This window comes from Astatotilapia calliptera, chromosome 1, assembly GCF_900246225.1.
Source record: "Astatotilapia calliptera chromosome 1, fAstCal1.2, whole genome shotgun sequence".
Lineage (NCBI taxonomy): Eukaryota > Metazoa > Chordata > Actinopteri > Cichliformes > Cichlidae > Astatotilapia > Astatotilapia calliptera.
The window spans coordinates 3,491,859-3,501,620 of record NC_039302.1 but is presented as its reverse complement, the minus strand read 5'-3'; positions in this window follow the sequence as shown (position 1 = coordinate 3,501,620).

Genomic DNA, 9,762 nt, shown 5'->3' with positions numbered 1-9,762 from the left:
TGGCCTGTGGTGACTGAAATGGAACAGTAGCTGAATGTCATGGTCTAAATTGACACATGTATCCATTTTCTGGATGAAGCCCTGCATCGTCTCTGAGCATGTCGGTATTTGTTTTCCAGTTCGATGAAAGAAAAACTGCATTTGAGAATCACCTATTTTTAAATCAACTTATTTGTTGTTATAAAACAACAGTTTTGCTACAAGCCAACATGTTTTGTTGCTGATTTTCCTCAGGCTGTTAGCTAGGTTCATCTCTCGAAACAACATGTCAAAGCTTTTCTGAAGTGTCATTTAACCAAAGTCAAATCATGTGCACAGTTATGTTCAGATAAATTACTACGAGCTGTAGGAAGAGGGAACTTTAATAGTTCCCAAGACGAGATAAAGCTGTGTTTGTTGCGTGATTTAGGCAAGGTCGAAGCCTATGTGTGTGTGTGTGTGTGTGTGTGTGTGTGTGTGTGTGTGTGTGTGCGTGTGTGTGCGCAAACTGCTCATTAGCTGATGGTAACTACACCTGCGGTCAAATGTCTTTTATCTTTGCTGACTGCTTTTGCTTTGATGATTATAAAAGGATTCAGTTATCGTGTTTAAGGAAGGAGCCTAGCTTGTGGTCTGAAGCCTGTAACATTGTATCTGAAGTAGTTTCATCACTGTAGAGATATTGTTTGCAGTCTATTTTTAAAAAGCCTCTGGAGGCACACCTAAACTAGAATTTGTTCTTTGTTGGAATTCTAAAAGATCTGTTCAGTCTCACTACCACAAGATTTACCTGTAGATTCTGAAATTTTGCAGTTCTGTTTCATCCTGAATTATTCTGCTTTTACGCATCGCATACGCATGCTTTTACAATTCCTCCATCATAAGGAAGCCATGTAAAATAAAGCCCTGTGTGCACGTGCACATTCACACACATGTACACTAAGAGTTCCTCGAGTGAGCTCAGCAGATGTTGTGAGCAGGTGTTTTGGCCTCTGCTCCAGGGGAGAAGTTTGGTCTGTAATTGGAGACCTGGGGCCACGTTGGACACACAGATTTCGCAGAGCATCAATGCTGCACCGTTTGGGCGTCATTTACCAAATGTTGCAATATGTCTCTCTAATGAATCCGTTGTGTAAATGCGTGTTCACCCCTTCACCCTCATTAAATTCTGCTGCTTCTGTGGCCTCCTCACTGAGCTGTGTGATGTCAAATGTGAGAGGAAGGATCTCTGATCCACTTTTCCTAACTGTTGGCTGCTGAGAGGCACCTGAGCCAACAGCACATCAGGGGCCCCGTCAGGTGGAAGTTAAAAAAATAGAAATTAAGTGTGTAAATAAAAAAAAAAAAATTTAAACAATGTGTGTGCGTGCGTGCGTGCATGCGTGCGTGTGTGTGTGTGTGTGTGTGTGTGTGTGTGTGCGTGCGAGCGCGCACAAGCGTGGAGTAAAAGTAACTTTGTTGTTAGTTGCTGTGAAATCAATACACAGCTACAAGAAAATGGTCAGAAGAGATCATTTGTAAGTTATTACTATGTGGGTGTTGTGGTATTATGTGCTGCAAGTTCAACTCTGTAAAGCTAAGTTGCCCTTAGAGAGGCAGACTGAAATCATGAAAATTTTGTTAGTGGAGAAGCACAAAGTGAGATGAAATGTGTGAAATGTAATCAAACAAGTGATATTCCTGCTTTCTTGCCTCATAACAAACCATTACAATTATTATGCATAAAAGGCTTATTGTAGTCTCAGAGCAGAAAGAGCCCACAGATACTGTTTATGAAATGAAATTGTTTCAGTGTTCCATCATCTCAGTCTTAAACAGTGAACAACAATGATGATGTGTATTTCACACTGTAATTTTCCAGACAGAATTATCAATTGCTGTGAATGATTGAACCAGAATGAAAACATTTTAAAACATCAGTGAAGTAAAATTACTTTGCTCTAAACGTGTATCCAACAGCAACCTTCTGTCTGCTACAGAAAGGAGTCATGAGCAAAGCGGAAGGTAAGACAGACGACTGCCTCGCTAACTGCAGGGCTCTATAGCACTTTGGTGCAGAAACGTAATGGTAATCAAATATATGACTAAACTGACTGTGGCGGGGCGTGGCCTGCGGTGCCGTGCAGAGGAGGCGGACGCACCTGCACGGCATCCGCAATCACGCCCCGCCGAATTAAATATTGTACTGGGTCCTGTGGTTGGGTTGTTGGTGTTATGTTGAGCTGGAAGCGGGAGAGCTGCAGCTCTGAGTGCGAATGTACAGCAACCGTGTAGGGATTAATAAAAGCATCAAAATGCCACTGGGTCTGCCGTGGTCGTTTACAGTGGTGCCGAAACCCAGGACGGGAGGCACGGCAGATCCAGGAGTGGGCCAGCAGAGGGAGGACCTGGCGAGAATGGTGGCCGAGCTGGCGGCCACGCAGCAGGAGCAGGCGGCGGTGTGGCGCCGCAGGCGGGAAGAGCTGCAGGACCAGACCGAACGCCACCTGCAGAGGATGGAGAATCTGGCGGCGCTGATCCGGTCCTGCCCGACACCACCGCCACCCCCACCGGCGCTCCCCAATGGCGCTGGAGTGGAGGAGATCCAGTCCGTGCAGGCGCCCGTGCCGGCCCCCAGGTTGCGACCAACTAGCACGCAGCCTGCCACAGCGCCTGTCCCCACACCTCGCGTGGGAGCCGCAGGGGCTCTGCAGGGCCCGGTGCCCGTTCCTGCGCCTCGGAAGAAGGCGGCGGAGCCGGCAGCGGTGGAGGCGGCGCCCGAGGAGCCGCTCCAGCCGGGAGAGACAACAGTGGAGGCGGCGCCCGAGGAGCTGCTCCAGCCGGTAGAGGCAGCGCCGGAGGCGCAGCGAGGGGAGCTGCTCCAGCCGGCAGCGGTGGAGGTGCAGCGTGAGCTGCTCCCACCGGGAGGGGCGGAGAAGCCGCGGGATAAGTCGGTGGTGCACGTGCTAAGGGAGTCCGCGCCACCGAAGCCCGAGGTTAGCGGGGTGAGCAGAGCGGCCTCACCTCCACCAGAGGCCAGTGCCTGCCGGACATCTGCCCAGCCGCCTGCGAGCTGGGGCGCACGACCGTACCAACAGCGCCGCGTCCACCTGCCACGCGGCCGACCTCCGGACCAGCTTCGCCGACGCTGCTGGGTTCGCAGGCGGCCACCTGAACTTACAACTCCCCGTCGCTTGGCCAGGGCCCGGGGGCGCCGACGGTCCGGGCTGATCCCCTCTCCCGCTCGCGGTGGGGGGGAGTACGTTCGGCCGGATGGTTCCCCGGCCTCAGTCGGGCGATGGGGGTATGTGGCGGGGCGTGGCCTGCGGTGCCGTGCAGAGGAGGCGGACGCACCTGCACGGCATCCGCAATCACGCCCCGCCGAATTAAATATTGTACTGGGTCCTGTGGTTGGGTTGTTGGTGTTATGTTGAGCTGGAAGCGGGAGAGCTGCAGCTCTGAGTGCGAATGTACAGCAACCGTGTAGGGATTAATAAAAGCATCAAAATGCCACTGGGTCTGCCGTGGTCGTTTACACTGACATATAACCACTCGACTGAAAAATTATGCACAGGAGGGTGGACGCTAGCCTGGCAAAAGATGGCTGCTACTGTTATCCACACTCAGCAAATTAACATTGTGTGTTTGCAGTGCTATGCACTGTTCAAGGTCCCACACAACTCATGCTAGTGTTCCTGAAACCCCCCCACAAAAGTTTCCACCAAGGACAAACAGCATCCACCTATGGAGGCAGAAGGAGGAGAACACTGACTGCAGACTGCAGGACAGTACTTCTCTGGGTTCACTGGACTAAGGCACTCAAACTACTCTGTTAGCGTTGCACACAAAACATTAGCAGGATATTCATAATGGTATGGCTAGATTTATATGAAGAAGAAGAATGCATTCAACATATTTAAACTGGGGTGGATAGGATCATATCTGTGCTTTATTGACTGCTAAGAAAGGTCTTGGTTCAAGTTGGAAGTCATGACATTACTTCAGCTCTCACTCCAACAGTTTTTGGAAGTACGGTTTGCGACTGCTAAAGGCAAATGTCGATATTTAAATCATTTTTCCGAGGACACATATTCACAACTGAAAACTGATCAAATTTGAAAAGAAAAATTGAGAAACATGAATTTCTCTAGAAAATACAACAAATCCAGATTCAGATCCTGTCTTCCTTCTCTCACCCCAACTGGTTGCAGCAGATGGCCCCGCCCCTCCCTGAGCCTGGTTCTGCTGGAGGCTTCTTCCTGTTAAAAGGGTGTTTTTCCTTCCCACTGTCGCCAAAGTGCTTGCTCATAGAGGGTCATATGATTGTTGGGTCTACCTTACAATATAAAGCGCCTTGAGGCAACTGTTATTGTGATTTGGCGCTGTATAAATAAAACTGGATTGAATTGAATAGATGTCCAACTGGACGGTGGTACACAGTTCATGTTTAGTGTGGATTGAATTTTTTGCCAGGTCAGAGACATAATATGCAAAACACATCATGGATGGATAGAGGATGAAATCTGTTACACTTGCTATAACATTTATGATATTTGGGTTTTTTCAGTCTGCGAGTCATATGGAGGCATTTTGACCTTTTTAATTGCAAGGAAATACTTTTCATCTTTAGTTCAACAGACTTTAACAGGTATAGATGTGCATCCAAATTACTGTCCAACTTTTTTTGAGTCACAATGGAATGGCTGTCTTCACTATATAATATTACAATAAATAAAATAGAGCAAATGCATAGAAGAAAAAAATACCTCTCACCAACCATTTGCTTGACAATGAGCCAGCTTTGGTTACTGGTCGGGCTGGAATTTGGGTTTGGGTAATGTCCATCTATTTTTATACCTCAGTGTGAAATGCAGAGGTGCTCAACCTACTTGGTTAGCGTGGATGGAACATTTATACAAATACATTATGATAAATAGCAGGACTTTTTTATTCAAAATCTGTTATAGGACACCCTGGCTGGAGCAACCCAGCAGTCAATAAAGCCCAGATATGATCCTATATGTGTATAACTATGTTGGATGCATTCTTCATTGTAGTCAGGGAGAAAGTGTCATCCTCCCCTTTATAGTGCTCATAGAGACCAGGCAGAAAGAGAGGGGAGAGGTATTGCCATTGATCTGAGGCGGGTGACGACTCTTCTGGGCCAGTGATGCGAATACTTTTCTGCTGGATCCACATTTATACTGTGTAGACTGTAAGAGTAAAAACTGGCCTGTACCCACCTCCATCCTCTGATGGCTTCATCATCTCCTTCTAGCCAGACACTGAGCACAGGCCAAAGCTTCTGTTGACACAATCTGGAGTTGATCTAGGAAATGTAAGCTTGAGGATTCTCTAGGAAAGGATGTTTTCTTGGTTTCACTTGGTTACATTTAAGATTGTGGTACACTCGTTGGTAACGGCTCTAAAAGGGTTAATCGATTAATCAAAGCTCAATACAAAACAGTGTTGGGTTTTTTCTTGTAAGTTAAACACCAGCCCAGCAACAATACATTAATGTCATTATTAAAACAGGGAAAATAAATGATCATTTAGTGTAATATAAAAATATAAAAAATGTAAATACAATAAATGTAATTACACTTGGCCAGCTCCTAAACAACAAGGATACTGTCTACACACGGAGCTTCACATGTACATTCCTGGCAGTGGAAATCAAACATACCTTTCTTGTCTGTATGCAGCTGCTAACCATCTGTGTGTCTGCGGATATGCCCGTAGGTTCTTTATTAAATATAAATCTCTCTTGGGTCTGCTTCTCTTTTATCTTTGCACATACAGTACATGTAAAAATATAATCCTGGCTGTCTTTGCGCTCACAATAGTTTCCAAATATCTGTCCACAGAGTCAGAATTAGAGAGAAAATGTGCCATTTTTTCTGGAATAATCTCTGCAGGGACATGAAGCTGTCAGAGCTGGTTACTCTTAAGTCAGTTTACAAATATTCAGAAAATGTTATTTTTTTCTCAAAGTCTCAGCTTTGAAAATTGAGCTAAAACTTTGTCACTTTATTTGATTACATACGAATTGGATGTTATTTTCGTGTATTGTAGACGGTGACAGTTGTATATGTTTGTAATTGGTACAACTTCTGCTGCTACAAGGAGATCAGCTTTGGTGGACCCCAACCGGTCGCAGCAGATGGCCCCGCCCCTCCCTGAGCCTGGTTCTGTCAGAGGTTTCTTCCTGTTAAAAGGGAGTTTTTCCTTCCCACTGTCACCAAAGTGCTTGCTCATAGGGGGTCATATGATTGTTGGGTTTTTCTCTGTATGTATTATTGTAGGGTCTACCTTACAATATAAAACGGCTTGAGGCGACTGATGTTGTGATTTGGCGCTGTATAAATAAAATTGAATTGAATAAAACTGAAAAGTTGAAAAAACACTGGACGTTAACTGGAGAGCAGCTAAGAGGAGTTGCTGGGAGGATGAAGCAGGTGAGTGTGGGGAGTGTGGTTCATTCTGACATACCTGACGTTAGTTAAACACATGTAGTGTTTGTATAGGTAAAACAACAAGGCTGGGGTGCGTAGACAGTTTTAGAAAAACTTTCGACCATTCACCTTTGGTTTTAGGTGAAGGGAAGGACTAATAGATGGGACAATAACCTCAGATACCCGGAGGCAGACTATGAGCTATATACCATTATAGAACTATATATCATAGCGCACAGACCTGACATTATTCAAGCCAGTATTATAATGTACTATCCATAAAACAACTGGGAAGGAACAACAGAGGAAAGAAATGAAGATGTTATTCAACGTGGAGCAGACGTGTGTTGTGTGTCTTTATGACACGAGTTTTATGACAGAAGAAAAGAAACAGCTGCTTTTATGAGCAGGAGGTTGTTTATTCCACCACTGGAGACATGGGCTGAGGTCCGGGTGGAGCAATGTGCAATGTGGAGGTAAATCTTTTTTCACACCTGTCATTCGCCTCTGTCAGCGCGCCCCAGGGTGGCTGTGGCTACAATGTAGCTGCCATCACCAGTGTGTGAATGTGTGTGTGAATGGGTGGATGACTGGATGTGTGAAGCGCTTTGGGGGTCCTTAGGGACTAGTAAGGCGCTATACAAATACAGGCCATTTACCATTTACCATTCGTTTCCCTTTCACCTGCACTTTTCAGTGGATCTGTTGTAAGTAAGGAATAAAAACTTAGCAAATTAAGGAATTTTAACGAGAGTATATAAAAATATTTACAAAGAATATTAAAATAGTTAAAAAAATTAACATGTACATTTTTATGATCTGAGTTAGGTCTTTAACAGTGATAACTATAAGCAACATATTAAAAAATGAATGCGATGATAATAATGATGGTCATAATGATAATGTTTTATGATGTGAATAAACAGCTCACAGTTCAATATGCTAGGCTTCGATATGAGATATTCAAGTAAATCATATGTGAACAAATTCAATCAAAATATTAGTTATGAGCAAATAAATCACTTATGTTGAAGGTCCAAAGGTATTAATAACCATAGTGGCAAACAGTATGAAAAGTCTGAGATAAATAAAGGTGGTCGTCTGGTTTTATATAACTTTGTGTTGACGGGTTAAAAATCCCATCTTTCGCCAACCTTAACCTAATGGCCAGTGTTTGGGGTCAGAGTATTGCGTTTGATACTCCCCTCCATCCACCCCAAGCACCTCCTGCTGACTGCTGTTCATAAATGTGGCTCTTTGTCCAGGAAAAAAAACTGCAGTCAGTCCTTTCTACATTTGCTTCTGTATCATCACTTGGAATCTAATTTACAAGGCAAAATACAAACTTTTCAGCAATCGTGTTTGATACTTAAAAGAGCGTTTGATGAATTCATTCATTTGCATATTGTACTTGTGCTGCAGGGCAAGCCCTGAGATTAACTGGGGCTTTTTGTTGAGCATGTATGTTCAATAGAGGGAGAAGAAACTGTACTTTTCAGTAATTAAGTACATACAAAACAAGAACACAGAAAAAAAAAGAGAAAAACCCGCCAGAGAGCCATGGGTCAGTGCTGCCAGTATTTGTTTCTAAACAACCGTTTGAAAGCAGCGTAACGGTTCTTTTCTACCTTTGCTGTTTTTTCATGACAGCAGTACATCAGCTGCTTTCTGCTTTGGTGAGCATTGCTTTGGAAGTGGGAGGCATTTGTCTTGAAAGAGATTGTTATCGCAGTACTTCAATTGTTTCTGCAGATATTGGAAATAAGGAAATGCTTGACTTCACAGTTCTTTTCCCTCTCTTTTTTAGTGAAAGAAAAGTGGTGAGGGAGCCCATTATTCAAGCAACACATCTGCAAAGGACAATTCAATTTCCAGGCTTTTGCAATAAATGTCAGAGCAGGAAAACGCTCACAGAAAATTGCTTAATGTGGTTTTGTACTGAAGAGAAGGTGTAGGCGTGTAGCTGTATTATTCATGCTATGGGACTCAGCTCCCACTTAGAGACGGAAGGTCAGAAGCTTAGTCCTAAAATTTTTATTGATAAAATTCTCCAACCTTCTCTCTGAAGAAAGAAAAAGAGATACGCCTAAACTGCATTGCCCATTAACATGTAAAGGAAAATGTATTTCTTCTCATATGAAACTTAACCTGACTGCATAACCAACAAAAATAATCCACGGTCCACATCAGGTAGTGAGTAAGGTTTGGCTGCATGACTAAAAATGCTACTCCATGTGACTTGATGTTTTTTACTTAGTTTGATTGAAGTTCTTTCACTCAAGATCACAGTTTAGGCCAAAATTTACAGATGAATTTTAAAAAGTGGGGAAAATGGGCGACTAATATTCTTAACTCTTCACAGACATATGAATTATGTCCCAGTGTATTTATACATCTCTAGTGTGTACTGGATCTCTTCCAATTCAATAAAAATAGCAGAGCTTTTACACAGGGAATTCACGTAGCATAAACTGGAAAAAAATGATGTGGGATGGAGAACGAAGATGTCATAAACAAACAAATAAACAAACATACATGTCATAAAAACCTAAAAACAAAAATAGCATCCTGCCCGTGTCATTCGTCCTCTGACATGTTTGTTTCAGGCTTGGAAATTGTAGCTCTTTAATTGAACAGTGCTTAGTGGCGGTTGGAGATCAACTCTCTTCAGCTGTGATTTATTACATGAAATTGTTTTCACGCTAAAACAGAAGTTGATGTTTGTGAAAAGGATCGTGGTGAAATCGCAGTACACGGGGTATGTAGTCAGAATGAAACTATGAAGAGTGATGTTGGAGTCAAATTGTTAAATGTTGTCATTGTGTTACTTAAATTTGTAAGTCTTAGTTCAAACAGCATCATCAAAGACATTTCTTTGTTTCTATTACCCTCCCCAGCCTGTTGGCGGGGGAGGCTGTAGTGTTTTATAGGGACACATCACATGTGAGGGTTCTGTTTTCTTGTTTAGTAAATTTCCTGCCCTTATGACCCTTTTGGTGAGCAGGAGGTCACACAAACGCACCCCAAAACACAAACACACACATTCTCACACAGGCATACACACGTGCGCACACATACACACATGGTACCTTATCTTTTATAACCATGGGGGGGGGGGGGTGTTACAATGGGAGGTGCTTGTGTGTACTGTAACTGTTGTCAATAAAAGGCGGGAAGTGGAGGCCGGGGTCGAGGTCGTCTGTGGTTGGATTCAGAGTGCTTTCCTGAGACACAGACCGGGGCCTCCCTTGCGCAAGTAAAATCGCTGTTCGTCTTGCTTCCTTGTCGTTAACGGGAATAAGTTTCTAAACCAGCGGGGCCTGTGGAAGCGCAGACCCAACAAGTGATC